The sequence below is a fragment of the Tachypleus tridentatus genome, chromosome 10, assembly GCF_004210375.1.
Source record: "Tachypleus tridentatus isolate NWPU-2018 chromosome 10, ASM421037v1, whole genome shotgun sequence".
Lineage (NCBI taxonomy): Eukaryota > Metazoa > Arthropoda > Merostomata > Xiphosura > Limulidae > Tachypleus > Tachypleus tridentatus.
Genome location: NC_134834.1, coordinates 143744783 through 143772123, shown reverse-complemented (window position 1 = coordinate 143772123; position 27341 = coordinate 143744783). Strand labels below are relative to the sequence as shown.

General features: G+C 35.1%; 1 pseudogene across 1 annotated transcript in view; it reads left to right on the top strand.

Moving 5' to 3' along the window:
- The window catches only part of LOC143228528 (uncharacterized), a 221980-nt pseudogene that overhangs the window by 142812 nt on the left and 51827 nt on the right, over positions 1–27341 (top strand). The window contains exons 5-6 of the transcript XR_013015345.1: positions 21881–22003; positions 25775–25897. The product of XR_013015345.1 is annotated as an uncharacterized LOC143228528 (transcript). The remainder of the gene's footprint in view (positions 1–21880; positions 22004–25774; positions 25898–27341) is intronic.

Genomic DNA, 27341 nt, shown 5'->3' with positions numbered 1-27341 from the left:
CAGAAGTCAGCACTGCTGACCACAGTGTCAAAGGATCGAGCCATGATGCGTCCGAGTACACTCCACGCTTTTAATTATGGGCATATAATAGGTGTAGCAGTCAATCCTATTATTCAGTTTTAATAGTTGAACAAACTCCTGGTGGCAGCTGGTGCTACAAGTTGGCTCTCGCCTTTTGTGCGGTAGTTTAATATTAGGGATAGGTGTAACTGAACACTAGGGGTCTTTGACCTGGCCGATTATCCAATATGTACATCAAATTTCGTTCCGGTTGCAAATTTCAGTTCCGAACTGAAAGTTCAAAATACAAATTACTTTGGCTGAATTTGTTTGTGTGAAGTTAAGCACAAAGCTACACCATAGGCTATCTGTGCTCTGTCTACCATGGATATCGAAAACCGGTTTCTAGCTGTGAACTATGGTATAACACGGGGTGTCTACAAATAAATATATCAAAAATAAAGTTGAATAACTTATTTGTTATTTGAAGTAACAACAAAAATTGAATACAAGTAGTAGATTTGTACGTTTTAGTTTTAATAATTAATTGACTTCTACATCATTCGCTATAATTAACTTAATTCTGTGTTCAAATTCTAAGGAAACATTTTCTAACACAGCAGTAAGGATGTATAAGGTATCATCGAGAATCCTATGTTTCAGTTCTTCAGGGTCTTTTGGTTTGTTATGGTACACTTTTATTAAAAAAAAAAAAAAAGACCAGAGATGAAAATCTAAATGGTTTAAATTGGGTGAACGAGCAGACCATTTGATGGGTTTTCTCTCCCATTCAACACTTTGGAAAAGTTTGGTTTAAAAACACTTTATCAATTCAAGTAAAATGGGGTGGTATTCCATTCTGTTGGAAGATAGCTCTTTGTAACAAACCAGCAATTTCTCGGAATTGTGAAATGAAGAACTATTGTAGCACATGTAGATATAATTTTCCAGTAACAGTTTGTTCGTCAAAAATACAAGAAAACAAACTTAATGCAACAAAACAAAACTTACAAACCTACTTCTTGCACTTATGTTCGTTTCTTGTTGCTATCTCAAGTAATAATAAAGCTATTCAACTTTACTTTTGGTATATTGATTTTCACACAATGTATATAATTATACATGTTTTTAAACTTATATTTCACATCTTCTGTCTCAGAACCTTTAGCTAATGTTTGAATCGATGTGATTGGACACGACAGAAATACATATCATGAAGGGATAAAACAAGAAAAGGTTAAGCAGAAACTTATCTTCTTATTAATACGTTTGGTGTTTTTAAACTAAACATATGGAGCACATCCTAAACGCTTATAACGTCTAATAGCTGGAACTATAAAATGTAATAAGTGCAAAATGAAGTTTCGAAATTGATCCTTTGGCGTTGCAGGTCAGCAGACCACTTAAGATGGACAGTATTGTTAATTTACATGACAATCGCTGTAAAATTTCGCCCGAAATGTTTGTTGAGGATGCGATGTGACGCAGCAAAGAGATATAATGTGATAAGAAATGTTGCGACAGAGAAGTTATTGCATACATGATATTTAAAAAAATTCCCATGTGCTCAGAATTTAGGGTACAAAAGTTTACCCTAACATTTTAAGGACTTCGAATAGGTTTGATCTTTCCTTCTGTTCTTTTTTCCTTCTTAAACAGGTGGTTAAGGCACTCGACTCGTAATCTGAAGGTGGCGGGTTCGAATCCTCCTCACACCAAACATACTCTCTTTTTCAGCCGTGGGGGTATTATTATGTGACTATCAATTCCACTATTCGTTGGTAAAAGAGTAGCTCAAGAGTTGGCGGTGAGCGGTGATGACTAGTTGCCTTCCCTCTAGTCTTACTCTGCTAAATTAGGGACGGCGAGTGCAGATAGCTCTCCTGTAGCTTTGCACGAAATTAAAAAACAAAACAAACCTTCTTAAACGAATCCTTCTTTATTCGAAGGCCAGGTGTAGCGACTGTAATTTGGCATGTTTCATTATTGGCACTACATCGTTTCCAAAATTAACTGTTCGTCGTTGACGTTTGAATACCTTTAACGACGGCAGTTTTTGTGATTCTCCACTGAATTCTTTACGTTATGCGTCAAACTCAAGGACTGGTTGTTTCACCAATTACATCACATCTCTTTTTAGCAAGAGATTTGTTTATAGGACTCTTGTATTTCTCGAATCTCTTGAAAATTGAAGTCTTAAAAATAGGAATTTTAAAATATGTTTCCTGGCACTTATCCTAGTAGGTAAGTTGGCTTTCTAGTTAACCTCGGCACCGATACATTGTATATAAAAGATGATACGAATCGGTGACTATGGCAGAAAGAAACGACACCTGTCATGTACATCTGCATGTTAAGAATAAGATGATAAACAGATTTTAGAAATGCCTTCTCTGGGGGTCTGATATACAAGCAAACCCGATTACATGACTTCTTGTTTGACACACAAATGTTAATAATAAATGGGCTTGTTGTTTTAGTGTGAGTTATATGTTAACTAATAATCCCTGATATACGTTAAGGTTTTTTTTTGTGTGTTGAAAACACGTAATTTAATTACATCATGGTAAAAATAAGTGCTTAGCTGAATAAATGTTTTGTTTGTGGTGAGGTAATAAATTACTTCCAGAATATTGTGACATCACCTTCACGTGAATTTGTCTTTGGAATCTTCTTTCACAGCAGTGTTAAGGTATGACATTACAGTACTGACTTTAATTTGGGAAGCTACTTTGTTCTTCTAATGCTAGGAGTTTGCGACCTCCACTTTTGAAACAAACGAGCTGCAGCTGACTAGATGACTCAGATTTTTAAGAACTGTTACTTGCTTCAATTGGTCTTGGATTTCCTTGAACGCCTACGTTAAAGGAGCATGGTCCACATTGGATCTAGAAAACCATGGCCCATGAGCCATAAACTATAGTATTGAGTTGTTTTGTTGGGAATACTTACTGTAGACGGTAGTGCATGAAATTTGTAGATTCCTTTAATACTTATGCTACGTCCATAACAAAAGAAAGTAGAAACGTTGTTCTTTACTTTATTTTAATTAAAGTTTCAATACCCAAACCTGTCGTCTTGAGATACATTTTTACTTCAAGTGAGTTTCTCGTCATCACGAAAAACAGTGCTATCTTTCTTGCAGGATTCCAAGATGAACCAACACAGTTAATTTGAACTGCATATTATGAGATGGTTTTGAAATTTAGAATTAATAGGTATGACATGGGTTGGGGGTTCGGGAAATTCACTCGCAAACTACGGGCTACGGGACCGAACCCCGTCATCGAACATGCTCGACCTATCAGGTGTGGAGAAGGGCCGTTTTAGTCACATCATACATTGATAAAGAGTAGCCCAAGAGTTGGCGGTGGGTGGTGTTGACAAGCTACTTGCCTTAGTTGTAACAGCCTGAAATGAACATGCTGCTACAATCAGGGTACAACAACAGCATCAAAAATATAAAACATTTTATTCAACAATAACAACACCAACACTTAGAAATTAATTCAACACTACCAAGAATGTGGTTAATAAACAAATGCATGGCCAGTTTAGGGCGGTTAGTATAGACATCCCTCGAGTAGCTTTGTCCGAAATTTGGAAAGCAAATAGCATAAAATAACAAGTCTTGTGTAAAACAATGTAAAGTCGCGAAAGCTAGCGTTTATTTAGCTGAAGTAAATATGCAACAACTCAAAGCAAAATTGTAAAACATTAGAGAATTACATAAGAAAACTAGTTACATGTTAAGGAGGTAAACAAGAAAACCTGGTTAAATGTTTGAGAAGTAAAGACGAAAACTGATTCCCCGTTCAAAAGATATGGAATAAAAACTGGTTACCTCTTCCAAAAGAAAAACAACAACAACACTGGCTGCCTGTTTAAGAGGCAAACAAAAACTGGTTACATTTTCCAAAATCATGGTCAGGTGGTTAAGGCACTCGATTCGTAATCCAAGGGTTGCGGGTTCGAATCTCCGTCACACCAAACATGCTCTCCATTTCAGCCGTGGGAGTGTTATAATGTGACGGTCAATCCCACTGTTCGTTGGTAAAAGAGTAGCCCAAGAGTTGGTGGTGGGTGGTGATGACTAGGCGCCTTCCCTTTAGTCTGACACTGCTAAATTAGGAACAGCTAGCGAGGATAGCTCTCGTGTAGTTTTGCGCAAAATTCAAAACAAACCAAAATCCAAAATCACAGAATAAAAAACCGATTACTTGTTCGAAACGGAAAATGTAAGAATGGACTACCTGTTAAAGAATAAAAACGGTTAACTGTTTGAAAAGTAAAAAATAAAAACTGATTAACATTTCTAGAAGGATACAGTTAAACTGGTTATCTATTCGAGAAGTAAATAAGAAAAACTGGTTAGTGTTTAAAACGTATGCCTTTTTTAGAGTTGTTAAAAAACAGGTTATTTTTTCGAGAAGTAAACAAGAACTGGTAACCTGTTTAAAAAGCAAAGAAATGCTGGTTAACTTTTCAAAAAATGAAAAATAAAACTCGTTTTCTATTCTAGAAGTAAATAAGGAAACTGGCTACCTGGTAGACAAGTTAATAAAACTGGTTACCTGTTCGAAAAATGAAAGTATAAGAATGGCTACTTGCTAGAGAAGCAAATAGGAGAAACTGGTTACCTCTTTGAGAAGTAAAGAAACAAACCAGCTAGCTGTTAAAAATATGAAAAAGAAGAAAATGGTAATAGTTTAGAAATATGTTGTCGAAGTTGTTACTTGTTTGAGAAATAAAGGAAAACTGTTTCTTGCTATATAAATAGAAAACAACTGGTTATCTATTGCAAATTTTTTTAGAAGTTGTTAGTTTTGAAAAATTAAACAAAAATATTGTTTTATTCGAGAAGTAAATAAGAAAGCAGATTACTCTTTAGCAAAATAAATAATTAAAACTAGCTACCTGCTCTGGAAGTAAAGAATTACTGGTTATGTGTTGAAGAAATGAGGAAAATTGGGGGCTAACATTCGCGTGTGAATGCAACATGTAATCCCAACACGGCCAAGTTTTACACCAGAAAATTCATGGAAGACTAAGAAAAATCGAAAACTGTTTATATCGTTACTTTGTACCTGCAAGAAGGTATCTTTGTACCAAATTCTGTATAAGTTGGTTGATATACACTTGAATACTTTGCAAAATACCCAATTTGTACTTGGGTTTTGAAAATACTAACATGAAAATTTAGAAGTTACGTAAACTTATGTCACTTACTCATACACGTGTAACTCTAACCGTTTCATAACGCTTCTTTTCAAGGTTTTTAGAATGTAGCATGTCTATTTTTCAGTTGTTGTTTTTAAACTGTCTTATAATTGACTTGCATTGGCTACAGGCTACTTTTTTTTATCTATCGCAGCACTACTGGCTTAGTATTTAACATGTGACTAGGGTTTTTTGTTTCATCTGCTGGGCAATGCTGTCACACCAAAAAGGAAGCTCTTCCAAGAAAATTGCTTTAAACTGATTTACAAATGCATGGTAGCTTGAGGTGACCTTGAAAAGAAGGAACTCACTTAATGGGCACCCTGCCATCACAACTATGCCCATGACAATCGTGAAATCTATACAAGAAAAGTTACATATTCCTGTATTTTTATTTTGTTTTTCAGAGATGTGACTAGCGAAAGTTTGTGTACACGAGCCTTATGCCTTGTCAGTTGTTGATTTGTACTGATAATTATATTCATAGATGAAGAGGAAAATATGCAATTGATTTGAAAGAGCTCTTTCTATTGGGTGTTTCTAGTAAACATTCCGTAACGAACAAGAAAGATGCATTGACGTATATTCATATATGAACTGAAGTCTTTACGTACAGACCCAGATTTTAACACGTATTTTTATATGTACATACAATACTAGCTGAGCCCTGTTTCAAGGCTGTTCCTGTCTTATTGGTTTGCATGTGTGTACAGTAAATCTGAAGATTTATGGTATATGATTCTAAAGACGGCTGGTATAGGTATTAACACTTTTATTAGAATAAAGTTTTCAATTTGTGTAGAATGGATCTGCCGGCTGCTTTTTCAAAGACTCTTTTAACTTTAAATCTCTTTTTAATCAACCAAATCATAAAGCCTTAAAGGCCAGTTTTGATGTAATCTCCCTCTTCACAAAAGTCCCAACCACTGAAGCCTGCAGGATAGTTTATAACTTTATATCCAAGACATCAGCTCATTGATACACATCCCCAGCAACCAGTTAGCAACCCTTATAGAATTCACTACCACCAAAACAACCTACAGATAAATGTCCTAAGTATGGGCAATTCCGTGTCACTAGTTCCAGCTAATATTTTTATGACACAGATTGAATTTAAAGCGATCAATTCAGCCTTACACCCACCACTGTACTGGTACAGATATGTTGATGATACGATTGCTGAATTCACATCTACAGAGCACACACTTAATTTTTTAAACCACGTTCACTCGATACACCCCGACATTAAATTCACCTGTGAACAGGAAAAAAAACTAACCAAATAGCATTTCTCAACCTCAAGGTCACAAGAACCGATACACAGTTCAAAACAGAAATCTACTGAAAAATCACCCATACATTCCCTGGGACTCAGCACATGAAACAAAACAAACACTCAACATATTAAGAAACCAAATAAATACAGCCGCAGACTATGCTCACCCGATAAAATTAACGATGAAAATTTTCTCCAGAAACTGTTGAAAACATTATACGCACACACCTGGATCAACAACAAACATACAATAATAAATCCTAAAATACAACAAACTACAAAAACCTTACATTGCTGCATGCAATATATTCTCAAAAGCAAAGAAAAAACAACCAACACTTGAAAAAAAACTTATGGCAAAACACATCATTCCAGTAAACACCTAATTTATTCAAAAAACAGATAAAAAACTGAAGTCCATGCTATGTAAAAACGACACTGACAAATACAACACCAGTATTATGTGATGATTTCTATATTGGAGAAACAAGCAGAAAAATGGAAACCAGATACAAAGAACAAAAGAAAACACAAAAAAACTTCAAATCAAATATACACGACATAACCACAGAAAACAACCAGATACTAAGTAGGGAAACAAATATAAACACACGCAAAATCAAAGAAGCCCTACTTATACAACAACTAAAACCAAAATTAAACTAATATAAAGAGACACCTTTATTCCTATACTAATTAATAACCTTACGTCCACCTGCAACGCCTCCTTCAGTCCCGTACCCGTTTATACTCTCGTCCCTAAGATGCACCCAGCAACGATGAGTTGCAAACTTTCTCTTTGTTAACCTGAAGATAATCCAAGAAGGTCGAAATGTTGTTCTCTGCTTTATTTTAATTAAATTAGAGATACCCATACCAGCTGTCTTGAGAATACATTTTACTTCAAGTAGGTTTCTCGTCATCACGGGTATGCGACTCGTTGCAGAACAAACTCACTTTGCACTTTAATACTTTGGTGTCCTGTAAAGGTATTGTTTAAATCCTATTATTTGACAAGAACCCTTATGTATTACACTATTGGCTATACATATATATTTTAAAACATAAAAAACTAAATAATTGACTTTTTAAAAGGTCTTCCTTGAACTTATGACATCAGTCGGGGAAAAGTACTTCCGCTTCTATTTTTTTATAGTTGTTTTTTTAATTCTGTGTCATTTCCTTCCTTTTGCATTCTACAATATTTACAAATAGTTCTACATTAAATAGCTTCTATTATGACAGTATTACTTTTCAACTTCAGCAGTTTTCAGTTGGATTAAAATTTGGGCTTAAAACTGGTTCTTCAAACTTTTCTAACTCAAGATATTTCCTTCTCGAGATTCTTACCAATCTATAGGACAATGTATTTTTGATCACTATTTTGCTGAAAATCTAACCCATAACAAATAAAATGTCATTTACTGGTCACAAAACCAGAATGTTGCGATTCCTTTTTTACAGTGCTCCAATTTTGCCAATATTTCCCAATATCGAAACCAACATGTTTCACTTAATTTTTCTCATGGCCATGTAGTAACCAAAAACTCTTTTAGCGTTTCCAAAAAGCTTAAATCTCGTTTTGTCTATCCATAACACATTGATTTACTGGTTATTCTAGTTTTTGTGATTTTTGTAATGTTTAAATACTTAACTGTGTTCACGCATGAAATATTATACTTTTTAGTTGTAATTTTTTCGTGTAGACCACTTTCCTGTGACCACCTTCGAGTAGCTAGGTGGTTTTAATCTCTTGCATCTCCTGTTCTTCTGCGTTTATTTCTAATGATTTGGGGAATATATTTTAAAGGGGAAACTCTTCAACTGACATAATCATCCCGTCTTTAAGTTTCCTTTTTTTTTCAATTCCCAGTAATTTTTTCAATACTAACACCGTAGGTTTCGAACAATATCGCGTTAAGTTTTATTTTCGTTGTGCAAAACAATAATTTATGATTCTTTGTTGTACAACCTAAATCTAAATATTAAATATATACATACACTGCTGGCCAAAATCTTAAGGCCAATGAATATAAAGAAAAAATATGCATTTTGCATTGTTAGACTTAACCACTTATTTGATTAGAGCTTCAAAAGATGAAAATAAGAAAAGGGAAAATAAAAAAAAACATGTGAACACTATGAAATTAGCCTAAATACTAGCTTGTCAAAAGTTTAAGACCATACCAAAAAGAAGTCCTAAACAGGGTAGGAAATGCCCAACAAGAGGTCTCAGTAGTAAGTTATACGGCCATCATTGCGAATAACTGCAAACTTTCACTTTGGCATGGTCGATATAAGCGTTTGCAGAGGGCTGGCTGGAATGTTATTCCAAGTGGTGAAGATGGCTTCACGAAGATCATGCACTGTTTGGAATTGACGTCCATTTCTATAGACTTCCCTTGCCATCCACCCCAAACATTTTCAATGGCGTTCAGTTCGGGCGAACACGCTGGATGGTCCAAGAGAATCACGTTATTCGATATGAAAAAGGCCTTTGTCCTGCGGGCATTATGGATTGCAGCGTTGTCCGGCTGAAAGATCCAGTCATTTTCACAGAAGCGAGGGTCTTCAGTGACTAAGGATGCCCTCTCCAACATGCCAGGGTAGCCAGCTACTGTTTGACGCCCCTATATAACCTGAAACTCCATTGTTCCATGGAAGGAGAAAGCACCCCAGATCATGATGGAATCTCCTCCACTGTGTCAGGTAGAAAATGTCTCCGGTGGGATATCCTTATCGTGCTAGTAACGTTGGAAGCCATCTAGACCATCCACGTTAATTTTTTTCTCATCAGAGAACAAAACCTTCTTCCACTTTTCTTTGTTCCATGTTTGGTGCTTCTTAGCAAAGTTTAACCGAGCTGTTTCGTGGTGTGGAAGAAGGCGTGGCCTTTGAAGATGTTTACGGTTTTTAAAGCCTTTCTCTCGTAGATGCCGTCTTATTGTTCTTGAGCTGCATTCGGCGTCCGTAAGGGCTTTAATCTGGTTCGACGATCGGCTGGTGTCTTGTCGGACAACCCGTCGAATTCTCTTGCTCAATGCCGGCGAAATTTTCTTGGGCCGATCACTTGAAATTCTCGTTCCGTATTCCTCAGGATCTTTTAAAAAATTTGCAACAGCAGTTTTACTACGCCCAATTTTATCAGCGATGGTACGTCGAGAGCTCAACAATTCTGCCACGTTCAAACTCTGTCAACGTTTTAGCCTTAGCCATGTGTTTACCCAATGTAACACAGGAGATGTCAGTGGGAGATGTTGACAACGCTAATGCTTGAACACAAATGACTAAATTTCGTGACGTGTTTACGATTAACGCTTCGTTTCAGTATGGTCTTAAACTTTTGACCAGTTGGTATTTAGGCTAATTTCATAGTCTTCACATTTTACTTATTAAATGCTAAAAATCTATTTTTTTATATTTTCCCTTTTCTTATTTTCATCTTTCGAAGCTCTGCTCAAATAAGTGGTTGAGTCTAAGAACGCAACATACATATTTTTTCTTTATGTTTATTGGCCTTGAAAGTTTGGCCAGTAGTGTATGTGTATATTTTGGTCGTTTTAAAAACTTGCTTTCGGTGATGTCAAAAGATGCTGATGATATGTGTGTGTATATATATATATATATTTGGAGCTTAAATATCTGTGCGTATGTCTGTTTGTTATCTAATTAATTCTAGATTCGGCTCTTCCCCAGATTAAGAAATGTGGTTATGAATGCTATGATAAATAACACAGAAATCTAAACTTTCAAGTAATTTATTTATAACATAACATATTATTACAGTATTCATTATTACCACATTAAAAGTTTTATATAAGCTTTAAGAACTCAATAAATATATATTTAAAACATGGTCTACACTATGGGATAGTCAAGATGACTTTGTAGAAAGATGTAGCGGCCAAATTAGTAGCGATGGAGGTGCTTCTTGTTACCCGCTTCAAACACCCAGTTCTTAATGTTCTTTCATAATATTTCACGTGATTAAGTATTTGACGGTCTTTGGCCGCGGGAGTATCTTACAGGCCAAAATTGAAAGGTCACGAGTCAAAGTAGGAAGTGTTTATAACTCAAGAAATGACTCTTCATATCAGAATCATGGTAGCTGTTGGAGTAGAAACATCAACTGAGTTAATGTATTATTGCAATAGAGCAGTAGGACATTATCTGAGATGTAAAAGACGTTTGTGTGCTCCCTTCCCACAGTGTGTATCTTGTGTTACTGAAAATTTGATAATTTTTTGGTGTGAAGACTTGACGCCATATATGAATATAATTAACATTAACTTACATCAAAGATAATAAATGCTCAATAACAGCAATAATGGGAGTGCAAGAAAGTTGTAAACTCACTGTTAACATGTCCTTCGTTCCTAAATGTTGTCCTACAAAAGTTGGTTGAGAATGGCCCAACGACCTAGGAGTATTTAAATAACCGATAAACAGACAGACACAGAGTTTTATGCATATGTATATTTAGGTATTTTGGTCATTTTTAAGACTCACATTGGATAATGTCGAAAGACGCTGTTTATTCACTGCTAATAGCCGAGTTGAAACACGTGTTTATGATTTGGCATGCAGAATAAATGCACCATTATGAAAATATGTACCCATGAACATAACTCACACACTTCACATTTAATGGGGACCAGTAATTGATCTGCAGTTATATATCGATAAAATGAATCATTGTTTTATAAAGTCGTAATTATGAAGATATAAAACAGAAAGCCACTTTAGGGGTTTTTCAAGTGTTCTCATTATTTTAAGTTCTTAAAGCAAAATAAGTATGTTTCGTGTTGGATTTATGACCGCAGTATGGTAAATATCTTGATAAAGGTGGTGGTTGAATGTTTTAATGTGTTGTGTCTTATAATGAACATGTTTTTAACAGCATATTCTAGGCTGTTTGTCCTTGTATGTAACCTAGTGGAGACAAAGTATTAAGTTACATGCATTACCCTGTGTTTACTGTAATTCAGTTTCGCTACCGATTTTTAGTTTAGTTTCTTTAGTTAAAACGAGCTTTGCCTCTCTATTTTAGAGTACGTTTTACCTTTCTTATATTTTAGTTCGATTATTTTTTGAGACACCTTTTGCCTTTATTACGTTTCTTATATTGTAGTTCAATTAGCTTTTATGGAGGAAGTTTCTTTTTTGGTCTGGTTATCCGCAACAAAAAACTACATATGCATATACTCTAACGTTTGTACAAACACGTACTTGTCGCAAAACAAATCGAGTTTCCTACTTGAGATTATTAGCGCAACTGTCATTCTTTAACTTTCCCACACCCCATACAGTGTTTGTATTTTACAATACTCAGATTGTATCTGTTGTTATCTGCTGAAAAATCACTTATGTGATTACGTCAAAAATTTTGTGTAGTAATTGAGAAAATTAAGGCTTAATTAGCAGTAGAAATATTTTACCCGTATAAAACGGACTATTTTCCCTAATTTTAAACCAACACACTCGACGGAAGGCAGCTAACGAAACGCACTCATCGCCAACCTTCGGGCTGCTCTTGTCTGGACAAACAGTGGGATTGAAGCGTCACTGTGGGCAACGTTTTTCTCGTGCAACTGGACTTGAAATATAAAACCTTTGGATTTGTAGTCCGAGCACGTTGACTAATAAGCCAAGCGCAGCCTAATTGAAGAAAGAAATCTGATTTCACAGCTGTAGTGCTCAGGGAAATTTTCGTCCTCTGCTTGTGAGGTGACTAAAATTGATCTCAAGAGCTGTTAACTGTGCTTATAAAACTGTTTGACGCCGTCGCGCCAAACATGCTCGCTCTTTCAGTCGTGGGGGCATTATAATGTGACGGTCAATCCCACTATTCGTTGGTAAAAGAGTAGCCCAACAGTTGGCGGTGGGTGGTGATGACTAGCTGCCTTCCCTCTAGTCTTACACTGCTAAATTGGGAACGGCTAGCACAGATAGCTCTCGAGTAGCTTTGTGCGAAATTCAAAAAACAAACGAACTGTTTGACGACTCCAAGGCGATAGAAATATCTATGAACCGACAAGCTACCATCATTAAATTTTACTGTGTATTTTTATTTAAAAAAATGTTTCCGAGGAGATGCCAGTTTTTTTTTGTTTTTTTTTAATTCGGTTAAGGCGTAAACCATACAAAAGTGTATAGGGCATCTTGAAAAGTCGGGAATAAGAGGCGCTTCAACGAATTTGAAAAAGTCTATTCTACATGTTGATCTTGAAATTCCAAACAAGTTTGGAGATGGTAGTTCCATTCTATTTAGACACCGCGAAGCATATTCGTGTTATTACCAATGGTACACACTAGTAGCTTTCTTAAATTTAGTTATCAACTTCACAACAGCACTGTGAATGATGTTTTTCTTTATATTTAGATGGCGTGCATTAAATTCATCATCAACCTTTTGCTGGAACCAGTCTGCTCTACCACACAGCAGAATCAGTTTGATATTCTTGTTCTTTGAAAGCGCCATAATCAGTGGCATATCTGACATTAAGAAAAGCTACAAATCACCTATGGTTCCAGCCTTTTCGGACACCATACACATGATTTATACAGATGTGGATTTTTGTAACTCTATCAACAAAATTACAGAATGAGCTTTTACAGCTACGATCCTTTCTTACGCTTGGGCCCACCATGTCCAGGTGGTTAGGGCGCTCAACTGATAATCTGAATGTCATCAGTTCGAATCCACATCTCACCAAACATGCTCACCCTTTTAGCTGTGGGGAATTTTTAATGTGACAGTCAATTCCACTATTTGTTGGTAAAAGTTGATGTTGCCCAAGAGTTGATGGTGGGTGGTGATGATTAGTTGCCTTAGTAACGACTAGAGCAGATAACCGCGCGAAAATGAAAAACCAACAAACACTTCTTACATTATTTTGTACATTACTTCAGCACCATACTATAAGAATAAATGTAGAAATCACAAGATTTTACTAAAAGGGATTTTATACAGAAATTGGTGAATTATTGTAATGTTAAATATTATATGACCAGACAGCTACAGGTGTATAGCCGTAGAGGAAATGTAATATCGTCATTTTTAGTGGAGGAAAAATATTATGCTAGTACTCTGTTTAAGGTTTATTGCAGATGGAAGACCAAAATTAACGTATTTATCGATTTTGTTGATTAATTAAAAATGTATTTCATTTATTAAAATTATTAATTGGCAGTTAACAATAACAGAAAAGTCGGTAGCTCAGCAACAAACTTGAGAGTTTATTTCGCTTAAAACTGGGTTTCATTACTTATGATGGGCAAAGCACGGTTAGCTTACTGTACAACTTTCTGTTTTAGCAACAACAACAAAAAAACATAATATTTCTGGTTTACAACATTTAACAGATGTCTTTACATTGTAACTGACTTGTGTTCGTTCTTCCAGACGACGCCCATTTAAGGGATATTAAATTTATTGCAAGTGAAACTTGGGTTATTCAGAGGGTAGACGTTAATGCTCCTGTTCTTGTATACAGTAATGGTGACTTTATGGCGGTAGGTGATTTCACTTCATTGTTAGGAGTGTGGTGTATACATAAGGTTGTAACAACGATAGCAGTACACGTGAAAGTAGGCTATTAACCAACATGGGAAGAAGTGACCGTTAAAACGCTCGTAAAACACTTTAAGGTTTTGAAACCTCCCAGCAGTTGTCACATTTGGAAACAAAATGAAGTTTAGTTTCACTGTTGTTGTTTTTCTACGAAATGACTGTTGGCATCCGTAAGTGTGTTTGGTTTAACTCCAGTGTGTTGTTACGTGATGATTTGAGATTTTTCCTTTTGATCTGGGCTAAAAACCAGTACTCGTAAACTTTCTACATTTCCTTTAGTAAACCTTTTTCTCACCATTTAACATCACAAAGGAAAATCATCACATCTTTTTAGCGTGGGATAAACAACGAGTGTTGCCATTAAAGTGTGAAGAGCCAATCGTAAGACACAGAAATCTTTTACACGTGCACAATGAAATACACGTCCGTGATTTCCTGTGGCAGTGAAACTACAGAAAGGAACTTAATCCATTCTGTTTATGTTTGCATAATAATTTTAACATATCATTTAACTTTTTATTTTGATGACAACACTAATTTTGCATTTGAAATGTTATTATTCTTCGTGTCTTTATTTGGCGGCCCGACTCGACACTCCACTCGTAATTTGAGGATCGCGGGTTCGAATTCCCGTCACACGAAACATGCTCGACCTTTTAGCCGTGGGGGCGTTATAATGTTACGATCAATCCCACTATTCGTTGGTAAAAGAGTAGTCCAAGAGTTGGCGATGGGTGGTGATGAATAGCTGCCTTCTCTCTAGTCTTACACTGCTAAATTAGGGACAGCTAGCGCAGATAGCCCTTGTGTAGCTTTGCGCGAAATTCAAAACAAACTAAACTTTCTTTGGCTATTCATTTCATTGTTCTCACCACTAGTTGCAATCCAGAAACCATGGTTTAGAAACAGGTTCGTTTGTTTTGAATTTCGCACAAAGCTACTCGGCGGCTTTCTGCCCTAGCCATCCCTAATTTAGCAGCGTAAGACAAAGGGAAGGCAGCTAGTCATCATGTAGGATGTTATGGGCTAAAGCTCCCACATATATACTTAATTCTAATTCAACTTCATGTATGAGACGTAAATACATATTAACTTTGATAGGCGGTATATCTTTCAAATACCTCTGTCGCGAAGAAAGACTGGAATTTCTACATCTTGTGTCATTATTATAGTTACCGTTAGCAGGCCTCTTTATATCCGGGTTATTGATTTTTTTTTTTCTCAAAGATTCCAATAAGCTCTAAAGTAAAAACAGTCCTTTCTTGTTAAATGCGTGTGCCTATATAAATCCTTAACATTGGTATACTTAAATAAAGTTTTATTTTTCCATTTTAGATAAACTGAGAGAATAAAAATAAGCAGGCAAGTAGGTCTAGTTCTTATGGAAGGGGGAATTTAAACAGATCGATCTAGATGAAGAAAGTAAATAAAAATATTATTTCTATAAATTATTGAGCATCAAAGTATTCGTTTAAACTATTAGGTTCTTTTTTCTATCTTAAGGTAGCCTTTACAATATTATATGTAAAAGGTATCCATTTGGGTGTAGGAAGGGGTGGAATTGTTTTGATTTATTTTGAATTTTGTGCAAAGCTACACGAGGGCTATCTGCGCTGGTAGTCCCTAATTTAGCAGTGCAAGACTGGAGGGAAGGCAGCTATTCATCACCATCCACCGCCAACCGTTTGGCTATTCTTTTATCAACGAATGGTAGGATTGACCATTACATATAACACTTCCACGGCTGAAAAGGCGAGCATGTTTGGTGCTACGGGGATTCAAACCTGTGATCATCAGATTACGAGTCGAGTGTCTTAACCACCTGGCCATGCCGGGCCGAAATGGGAGAATAACGAAATCTTTATCAAAAGAAACAAGTTTAATGATATTATTAGTAAAATAGGTACTCTGAAAAAATAACTTAAAAATATTGAAAGGAATTTATATATTACTCAAGTACTTACTCGATGAGCAAGGTATGTCAGTATATCCTAAAATGATATTAAACAGATGAAAAATATCATAATTAAACTTTTCCTATCAACAAAATACCACTATACAGAAACAAGAAAAAATATAAACAGGAAGACCAAATTATAAACAGTAAAATTAAACAATAAACAGCAAGACCAAATCGGAAACAGCAAAGCAAAACAATGAAGAGAAAGACCAAGGCGGAAACAGTAAAACAAAACAATAAACAGGAAGACCAAATCTGAAACAGTTAAACAAAACAATAAACGGGAATATCAAATCAGGAACACTAAATCAAAACAATAAACAGGAAGACCAAATCAGAAACAGTAACTCAAAAAATATATACAGGAAGACCAAATTTGAAACAGTAAAACAAAACAATAAACAGAAAGACCAAATCTGAAACAATAAAACAAAATAATAAACAGGGATATCAAATCAGAAACAACAATAAAAGAAATTAATAAACAAGGAGACCAAATATGACAACAAACAACAAAGCAAAGTAAACCCGAAGACCTAATAAAAAACAATAACAAAATAAACAGGAAGACCAAATCAGAATCTTCAAAGCAAAATAATAAGCAAGAGGACCAGTCAAAAACAACAAAACAATAAAAAGAAAGGCCAGATCAGAAAGATTGAAACGAAACAGGAAGACTAAGTCAGAAACAGTGAAACAGATTAGACGACATCAGAAATAGTAATACAAAATGTCTTAAATAAGGTAATGATCTCCTATTTATTACTATATGATAAAGTAAACATAGTGTGTGTAATATAACAGTAAACACAAAAAGCCCTCGAAATTTTAAAAGATGTTTATATATACCACAGCTTATACTGTTACAATGGTCTTTTACGGAATAAGTCAAGGAATACACACGCACGCACACACATAAAAAGTAGTTTACATAATGTTTGAAAATATCTTAAACCCAAATTTGGTGAATTTTTTTTCAACTTTTAATTCAAGTATTATATTTTATTTAGGCAGTGACTTGACCTTTGTCATATTTTTCAAAACGCTAAAACACCCTCTTCTTAACATTTACGTAATTACATTTTTTTTGTACTTTGTATTATCTGGGGTCCCTCTATTGGCGTGATATGTAAACACAGAATCAGTCAAGTTGACTTATGATTGATGACTTTAGTGTTAATTCAGATTTAGACAAAGTTTTCGCTAAGGGACTGTGCCGTCTGTTATGACACTGGTGTTGGGATTAATGATTTTCTAACAACAGAGGTTCTCTGTCTGATAACAGTCTGTTGCGTAATGAAAGTGAAACAAGAGTTGTATTTTTAGTGTGTTAGTTAATATTTCAATTCCTGTGTTTTGATTTAATAGAAGTTAACTTGAATACTTATAAGTATTCCTAAAACGGACATTTACTCTGTATGTGATGTTTTTGTTATTTGTGACATAAGAGTTCAAATGTTGTGGATTTTGGATTTGCAGTGTAACTTACGAATGTGTGTTTATATAATTGACGTTAATATATGTCACTGAACATTTACCGTTACGCCTTTAAACTGAAACTGTTGTTAAATATTCAAATGACATTCCCAGTGACAACAGTGAATTAGCAAATTATTTAGCATTGTTCCTGAAATCATAAACTTGACTGATTAATATTTGTTATAAAAAACCTTATTCGGTAACATCAGATGAATAGTAACAGTCTGAAAAATGAATCCTGTTGATAACGGCCCGGCATGGCCAGGTGGTTAAGGCGCTCGATTCGTAATCTGATTCGAACACCCGTCACGCCAACCATGCTCATTCTTTCAGCCCTGGGGGCGTTATTATGTGACGGTCAATTCCACTATTCGTTGATAAAAGAGTAGCCCAACAGTTGGCGGTCGTGGTGATGATTAGCTGCCTTCCCTCTAATCTTACACTGTTAAATTAGGGACAGCTAACGCAGTTATCTCTCGTGTAGCTTTGCGTGAAATTAAAAAAAAAATTAAAATTTTTTGTAGGATTAGTAGATATTATTATTCATTTGCCTTTATTTTTCAGAAAAAAAAATCAAGGAAGGTTTTTAACAGGTTATATTCTGTTGCTTTAGTAAATGTAAAACCAAAGAACTTTATTGAACTACAAGGTGTTCGGAAAGTCACTGTGCAGTTTTGTATGTTAATAAATATGTAAGTGCACAGTGACTTTCCGAACATCCTGTAGTTTAAAGCTTTGTTAAATAATATTTAATCTACCATTTTGGGATGGTGTTCTGGAAGGAAAAATTTCATGTTTAGTTTGTAAACTATCAAGTTGATGATGTGATTTCGTGATTTTTCAAGACTTGAAAAAAAAAAGAAATTAATCATGAGAAGGCGTATCTTTGGTGTAACTGTAAACTAGTCTTGAATAAATTATGTGAAAGTCTGGTGCCACAATCATATTTTATTATAAGGTACTAGTAGAAACTCGCAAAACATCTGTGGTCAAATCAGTGTGTTTATTGCAACATCACTTCTTTAAATATAATATTTCAAGAATAATACAAAATAATTAGAATCGCAGACAGAAATCTATGAGTCAATTAACATTAGTTGAACCTTTTTAAAGTACAGCCTATATTGTATAAAGATGAATTGAAGCTGTACCTTGTGTACGTTTTTTGCTTTAGTCTATTTAAGGCTAAATGAACGTTAACGTAGTTAATACTGCCGATAAATACAAATGTTTTTATACGACCTCAGGTACGTTAAACATTTTTTTTTTAAAGAAACTTGGAATATGCTTTTGATATGTTATACAAAATGTCTACTAAACAATGTGGCACAGCATGGCCAGGTAGGTTAAGGCGTTCGACTCCTAATCCGATGGTTGTGGATTCGATTCTCCATCACACCAAACATGTTCGCCCTTTCAGCTGTGGGGACGTTATAACGTTACTGTTAATCCCACTATTCGTTGGCAAAAGAGTAGCCCAAGAGTTAGCGGTGAGTGGTAATGACTAGCTGCCTTCCCTCTAGTCTTACACTGCAAAATTAGGGACGGCTAGCGCAGATAGCCCTCGAGTAGCTTTGCGCGAAATTCAAAAACAAACTAAACAATATGTGTACGGCATCTTCTGTTTGCATCCCTTGAAAATGCGCGCGCATATGTGTATAGATTGTAAGGTACGCGACAATTTTCAGAACAGACAAAACTGAATAATATTATAATAGATGCAATAACTTATATTTAATCACGTTATTCATGTCTGACTTCATTCCTTGAGATAAATTTTGGAAATTTCAGTTTTTCTTAATCAATTTAGAATGGAAAAATGGAATAAAATTAAACTTAACAACAGATGGAAACAAAAACTTTTTTTTTTATTTGATTTATCTGCTAGTTATCACACGCGATACATAAATAACATACGTGAACAATAAGTTAGGTACTTTAAGGCTTATTCATGTTTAGTTACCCTGTTTGATTTTGGTTTGTTTTGAATTCCGCTCAAATCTACATGAGGGCTATCTGCACTAACTGTCCCTAAGTTTGCAGCGTAAGACTAGAAGGAAGGTAGCTAGTCATCACCAACCACCACCAACTCTTGGATACTCTTTTACTAACGAATGATGGAATTGAGCGTCACATTATAACGCCCCCACAGCTGAAGGGCGAGGATGTTTGGTGTGACGGGGATTCGAACCCGCGATCTTCAGATTACGAGTCGAGTGCCTTAACCACCTGGCAACACCGGGCCTAGTTACCCTGTCGTTACTCTGACTTATAATATATGTTTGTGTTGGTACTTGTGTGTTATTATAGAATAATTTCACCAGAAGGCGCTAAAATTCAAGACTTGATTCTAGAGCTTGGCTGGGGTATAGTTTTTTTTCAGTGGAACTTGAATAACATTGATATACAGATTTTAATACATTAATTTATTTTAAATATTCACAGTTTTATGGTTAAAATAACCAGAGTGTATCAAAGAAGAAAATACGTAACAACCTAATACGTACAAGTATCACAAATGTATAATAATATAATAACATAATCTTTGGTACGTTATATAACCGAACCTACAGACTGAGGCAGTAAATACAGTTTGAAACCTTTCCTGTATAATACTTTGTTATTTTGTATGCAAGGAAGATAAAATATTTATAAATGGAATTTTCAAAATGGCTGGTATGGATATTAAAACTTTAATTGAAATAAAAATACGTTATTTCAATTAAAGTTTTATGCCATCCGCCTTGAGAATATATTTTTACTCCAGTTAGGTTTCTCGTCGTCACGAGAAACATCTATAAAACTTTTCTATAAAGTTCAACAAATCAGTCTTAATGCCAGTTGTACATTTGTTTGTGCACTGAATTTCAGATGTGCTTTTATGGGTATGCGCATATTTAATATAAACGAGGCCTAAAACAACTGCTGTTTCGAACATCTAGTATTTTTATGCGAGGCCTAAAACAACTGCTGTTTCGAACATCTAGTATTTTTATGCGAGGCCTAAAACAACTGCTATTTCGAACATCTAGTATTTTTATGCGAGGCCTAAAACAACTGTTGTTTCGAACATATAGTATTTTTATGCGAGGCCTAAAACAACTGTTGTTTCGAACATTTAGTATTTTTTTTGCGAGGCCTAAAACAACTGTTGTTTCGAACATTTAATATTTTTATGAGATGAATCTTTTCGTTGTTCTCTTTGTCATTCATAGTGATACCACTTATTCCAGTTCATGACTGTGTCTGTTGGATTATCCAACTCTAGACAATGCTAGTAGGACTAAACAGGAAACGAGCGTAAATTGAATTATGAAGTAGTAACAATGTGTAGTTGAAGAATTATCCCTTATAGGGTAGCAAGTGTGAAGCTACACCAGCTTGTGTCGTACATTGTGTAACGCAGTGTCTCGCGGGATATTGATATAAATAGCGTTTCAATTAAAGAACTGCGTTTTTGAAGCTCGGCCAAACTGATGTGCGCAATTCGGTCAGCAGCGGACGTAGGGCTGTTATGTAATGATTTTAATGAAAAAACTGTGTTAGGTCTGAGGTAGAGCAAAATATTTGCAATGACATTGTGGTGTTTATTCACACTTACATACACCTCAGTTATGAGTTACACTGTGTAATGGCAAGCATTAAGTGCTCACTTGTGACGTGTTGTAATTGGCAAGTGTTAACTCCTTAGTTATTATGTGTTACACTTTATAACTTGCAAGCGTAAACTCCAGAGTTATGACATATCACACTATATTGTCGGTAATTCTGTTATGAATCAATAAAACGAAACTTCTAAACATACACTTTTTACGTGAAAACAAAACAAAAACCCAGTAACTGTATGTGTTATTGATAAACAAGTGAGCTGATAAAGTACTTTACTAATACATGAAAACTGAACAGAATGTTGATAAACAAACGAACCGTTTACACTTCTGTAATAAGTGGACCGGGTGCTTCCTCGCAGTTAACGTACCTAAGTCTTGAAACTGAACATTCAAGTTTAACGACCCGTTGTCGCAAAAATGCGCTTCGCGTTTAATGACGTTGTGAGCATTATAAAAGCGCCCGTCAATTCACACTGTTCAAGCAGATAAGAAAAGTGCAAGAATTAGTTGCTGTTAGCTAGCTGTCATCACTCTAATCTATCAGTTCAAAATTATAGACATGTCGCTCTTTGTTTAGTTTTGCATGAAATTCTGCAACAAACAAATCGTAATACATGTGTTGTTTCGGAAATACTTGTAAAACTGAAACGTAAAGTACAGTTTTGGATAAGTCATGTGATTTGGCAGGATGTTAAACTGTTAATTTAAATAATTAAAACTCTGTTATTTTTTTTTACATTTTTAATATTTTTTCATTTCAGACAAAAACGAATGTGCCGAGAATAATGGCGGTTGTCACCACGGCTGTTGTAACACAATAGGTAGCTACTACTGTAAGTGTGAACCAGGCTATGCTCTCGATACTGATGGGAGAACGTGTAGAGGTAAGATAAAAATAATTTCCGAAATTATAAAAAAAATATCAAAAATCAGTTAACATAGGTTTCTAATTAGACTCATATTGTTTAATCACGTAAGAAAACTATTTACTAAACATTTATACGTGGTGGTAAGTTTTATAAGATAATGATAATGTGTTAACACCACACTTCTTGTGAAACTCCTGCGTATTTAAAAAATAAACGTTGAAATGACACAAAGTAGATTATAATTCGACAACAGTTGTAAGGGAAAAAGAGAGAATGACATAAACGAACAAGGTAGGACTTATACAAGTTGAGGGGAAGACTCTAGTAATATGAATATAATGCATGTTAATAATATTGTTATTGTGTCGTAGTTACCAGCACTGCCTTCTAAATAATTCAGTAAATGTGGGATACGTTTTATTAAGTTATCTTTAATAACAATATTTCACGGTTATTCCTTTTTTTTTAGTCGGTTTCACTTAAGTTTTGTTAGTGTACACTTTACTGACACGTTTGTTTTCATAAAAGTTAGACTGGAAAATCTGATGATCTATATTGATTGTTTGTAATTAAGCACAAACCTACACGAACAGCTATTTGTGCTCTGCCCATCACGGGTATCGAAATCCGGTTTCTAGCGGTGTGAGTCAACAGACATTCCGCTGTGCCACTGGAGACGCTAGTCTGTAAAGAAAGTTTGGTTTAGGCTAAACGTACTTCCTGCTCTGTGTTAGCATTTTAAAATTTTATACCAAGTATTAATAAATTATTAAACTTGAGGTTTATTTCTGTGAATTATTGATGAATGTAGCTCCTAAAATTCATGGGGAAGAGTTCCCGCTGGTACAGTGGTAAGTCTATAAGGATTTACATCGCTAAAATTAGGGGTTCGATTCCCCTTGGTGGACTTGGCAGATAGCCCTATGTGACTTTGTTCTAAGAAAACACCAACACATGAGGAAGGTCATGTGTAATTCTTGTTAAAAACTGGTGTATCCTGACCGTGGTAAAGTTGGCATATCTTAATTATGATAAACTTGGCATGTGGGGACTATAGTAAACTTTGTATATCTGAACTGTGATAAACTTGATACGTCTTAGCTATGGTCGACGGTGCCTGTGTATAAGTTAAAGGAATTAAAACATCAAATTGTTTAACGTGCAAAATAATTTATCGACAAACGGCACTAGACTCGTTGATACCACTCCGTCATCATCAGGAGTTAAAAATGAGAGAGAAACTTACATAACTCTACACAGATGTACGTGCGTAGATACAAAACATTTTATCATACAGATAATGACATGTGGCGCCACCAACTTTACATACCTTGACTGTAGCGCCACCAACATTACAAATCTTGACTGTTACGCCACCGAGTTTACAAAACTTGGCCGTGACGCGACCAATATTGCATACTTTGATTTGTTGCGCCACCAACTTTATAAACTCTTGACCTGTACCGCCACCAACTTTTCACACACACACACACATACACCTTGACTGTGGCGCCATCAGCATTAAAAACATAATTGTGGCGTAATCAACACTGTAATCCTTGACATTTGGCTCTATCAATATTACAAACCTTGACCGTGGCGCCATTACCTTTACGAAATTTGACATTTAACCCTATCAGCAATAGAAACCTTGATTATGGCGCCATCGACATTGCAAAATGGACTTCCAAAAACTAATTCCCATAATACCTGGTATACAGAGCTCCTTTCAAAATAAAACTTTATTTTTTACACTTTCTAACGACTGTCTAATATTTAATTCTTCATTGTAATTAACCTAATTAACAACTTGAGCGTTTTTCTCGGTCAGTGTTAGTCGTCCCTAATTTAGCAGTGTAAGACAAGAGGGAAGGTCCTTGCCTCGCGAGTTCGAATTCTTGTCACACCAAACATACTCGCCCTTTCAGCCGTGGGATCGATATAGTGTGACGGTCAATCCCACTATTCGTTGGTAAAAGAGTAGTCCAAGAGTTGGCAGTGAGTAGTGATGACTAGCTGCCTTCCCTCTAGTCTTACACTGCTAAATTAGGGGCGGCTAGCGCAGATAGCCTTCGTGTAGCTTTGCGCAAGATTCAAAACAAACCAAACCAGTTATTGGTTTGACCTAAAATATTTCGATCAAATTTCTGTCAATATCCCCATGTTTCCAAAAAAATAATTATGACAATAAATTATTTTAATGGGAACAAATATTTATAACTTTGTTAACATGAAGATGATCTAAGAAGGCTGGAACGTTGTTCTGTACTTTATTTTAATAAAAGTTTTAATACCTATACCAATCGTCTTGAGAATACATTTTCACTTTTCTTGCTTTATGGAGGCGATAACATCAGTGCTATATTTTAGATGACGTGAAAGGTATATGATTCATACTAAAAAACATCAGATGCCGAATGTGGATTTTTAGAAGTGAACTTAGACCAATATTTCTCAACTGGTGGGTCACGAATAGGTTTCCATGGAGCTACGAGCCATTTGCGCTGAGTCAGCATTAATTTTAGTTGTTGTTATTGAGTCCGAGAGGTGCACATAACATTTTTGTTATGAACTGCTAGAAATACGCCAAGAAGCATCGAGAATTTTTCGTCCTTATAGAGATGATAAGGGGTAGTGAAGACCAAAGCCCGGACGCGAGGTTCTCTTAGCAACATTGGTCTGGACTGATTTTTAAAAAATCGTGATTATCATAACGCTTGAATTTCAGCTCATGCCCCTGTAGAGTAAGGTGAGACTCCAGGTGGCTAGGAAATTACTGTATTATAAATAAAGCTTGGTCGACAGGTAAATAAATTAAGAACTATATAATGAAGTGAGATTTCAGGTAGATAGAAATTATTGCGTTATAAAGAAAATTTGATCGGCAGGTAAGTAAGTTATGAATTATAGAGTAAGGTAAGACTTCGGGTAACTAGAAATGCTTAAAGTAACTTTAAACAGAAAAAGAAAATGTGTTTAAGGTTGCTTTAAGTATCTGTAAACAAGAGAGGTAAATGAGTTTAAGGTGGCTGTAAGTAGCTATAAACAGGGAAGATAAATGTATTTCAGGTAGCTATAACCAGGGAAGATAAATTTGTTTAAGATGGCTGTATCTGTAAAAAGAAAATGGAAATGTGTTTTAGGTGGCTGTAAGTAGCTGTAAACAGGAAAGGGAAATATATTTAAATAATAAGATACGAAAATGAAGGACAATGTGAAGAAAGTAATACATATACATATTCACTAATAAATAAAACTAAATAAGTATCACGCAGCTGGAAATGGTTAAAATCGCTATAAGGCAACATATATGTATATATATGGTAATTGTCGATGTTTCTGTCATACGGCCTTCATTGAGGCCTAAACAAAATCATTTAGCTAAAACGTTGATTACATAATTCCTTTTCCCATATTCGGATTTCAATGATTTCTTTGAGTTTTCACATTTTATTATGTTGTTACTGCATTTCTTTGTCATGTGTATATTATTTGATTAGTAAGCCTACTTTATATTATTTGTTCAGTAAGCCTATTTTTATGTCATTTGACTAGTATGCCTATTTTCGGTTTATTTTAAACGTCCTTTTCACTTGAGTTTTTTTTCTCAGTCAAGGATGGCTTTTAATGATGTTAATATTGAACCAAGAAATTACTGAGATTTAGAAAGTTGTTAAGTATTAACAATTATAAGTACGAATAGAATAAGAAGGTTACTTACTATTATTTATTTTTCTGAATCTCATTTTAATGGTTAAAAAAACTATTAGAATTAATCTTTCACAGATGTGGACGAATGCAGAATTCATAATGGTGGTTGTCAGTATAAGTGCAAGAATTATGCAGGAGGATATTCTTGTGAATGCATGGCAGGCCAGAAACTCCACAGCGATAAGAGGACATGCATAGGTATGTTTCTGTGTGTTTTTTGTTGTTGTTTTTTTATACTTACATTGCAATTTTATTTTAGTTTGCCATCTAACTTTCCTTTTATTGGCCGGAATCTTTAATGTGTCGATAATAGGAAGGGATTGCCGCGAACAAGTAAATAAATAAACAAGAACATTAAATAATTAAATATATGATGACGTACGCACTTTTATTATTCATATAAGTCGACTACCTAAGCATAGACAACTTGTGCTAAAGGTTTGAAAATTACCTGGATAAAGACATATTTGTTTTCTAAGTGATGAAAATGTTACATCTATACTATTTGTGTACCACAGAGTTAACAAAAAGTTGAAGTGCCACTTGTATTTACTTTTATTTCACGTAACTATAAACAGGGATGGGAAATATATTTCACGTAACTATAAACAGGGATGGGAAATATATTTCACGTAACTATAAACAGGGATGGGAAATATATTTCAGGTAGCTGTAAACGGAGAAGGGAAATGTGTTTAACGTAGATGTAAACAAGGAAGGGAAATGTGTTTAAGGAGGCTGTAAGTAAACAGGGAATGGAATTGTGTTTAAGGGGGTTGGAATTAATTTTTAAATATGTTTACGAGAAGCATTAAAATATTATCTATGAATATTTTTTTAAACTAGTTTTCTGCTCAAAATATTAAATATCAAGAAGATTGTTGTTTGTTATTGACCATAAAGGGCTATCTGGCTCTGCCCACCAGGGGTATCGAAACCCAGTTTCTAGCAGTATAAGTCCCCAGACATGCCGCTGTGCTTCTGGGGGTTATATGAAGAAGAAATCGTAGCAAAATAAAATAATTGTTTCAATATACAGTATTAACGACTTTTATTAAAGGTTATTGATAACTTTTTAAGGTTGAAACCAAAGTCTAAGACAGTTAAACAGAAGGCTGATTAATTTATCAACGTTTCTCTTGCTGTTTTATAGTGTCTCCAGTGTTTTACAAATACTCTGATTCAAAATATTTTTATAGGTTATTAATTAAGAGGCGTCCTTTATTTTTGGATCATGCATGTCATTGTGATGCTCGTTTAATCTGGGTCCGAGAGTTTAATGTTTGTATCCATTTGCTGAAAAAATACGCTCCATAATTTAGAGCTTTGGGTAGTTGTGTAAGTTACAACCAAATCCTTCTGAGGGGGGGAGTTGACGATTGGCGTTGTGAACTAATAAACAAGGGGAAAAGGAGCTACTCACCAGCGCCCACCGTGAGTTTAAATATCCGAGGCAAACATAACTTGTTTGTTTGATTGCAAAATATGTTTCTTTCATGATGGTACTGCTGGTTACAGTGATAATTAATTTAACAACAAGTCAATTTTCTTTAAAACCGTACTCAAGTGCGAAAAAGATGTTTGCTTGTTCGGAATGAAGCACATGATACACAATGGGCAATCTGTGTTCTGTCCACCAGGG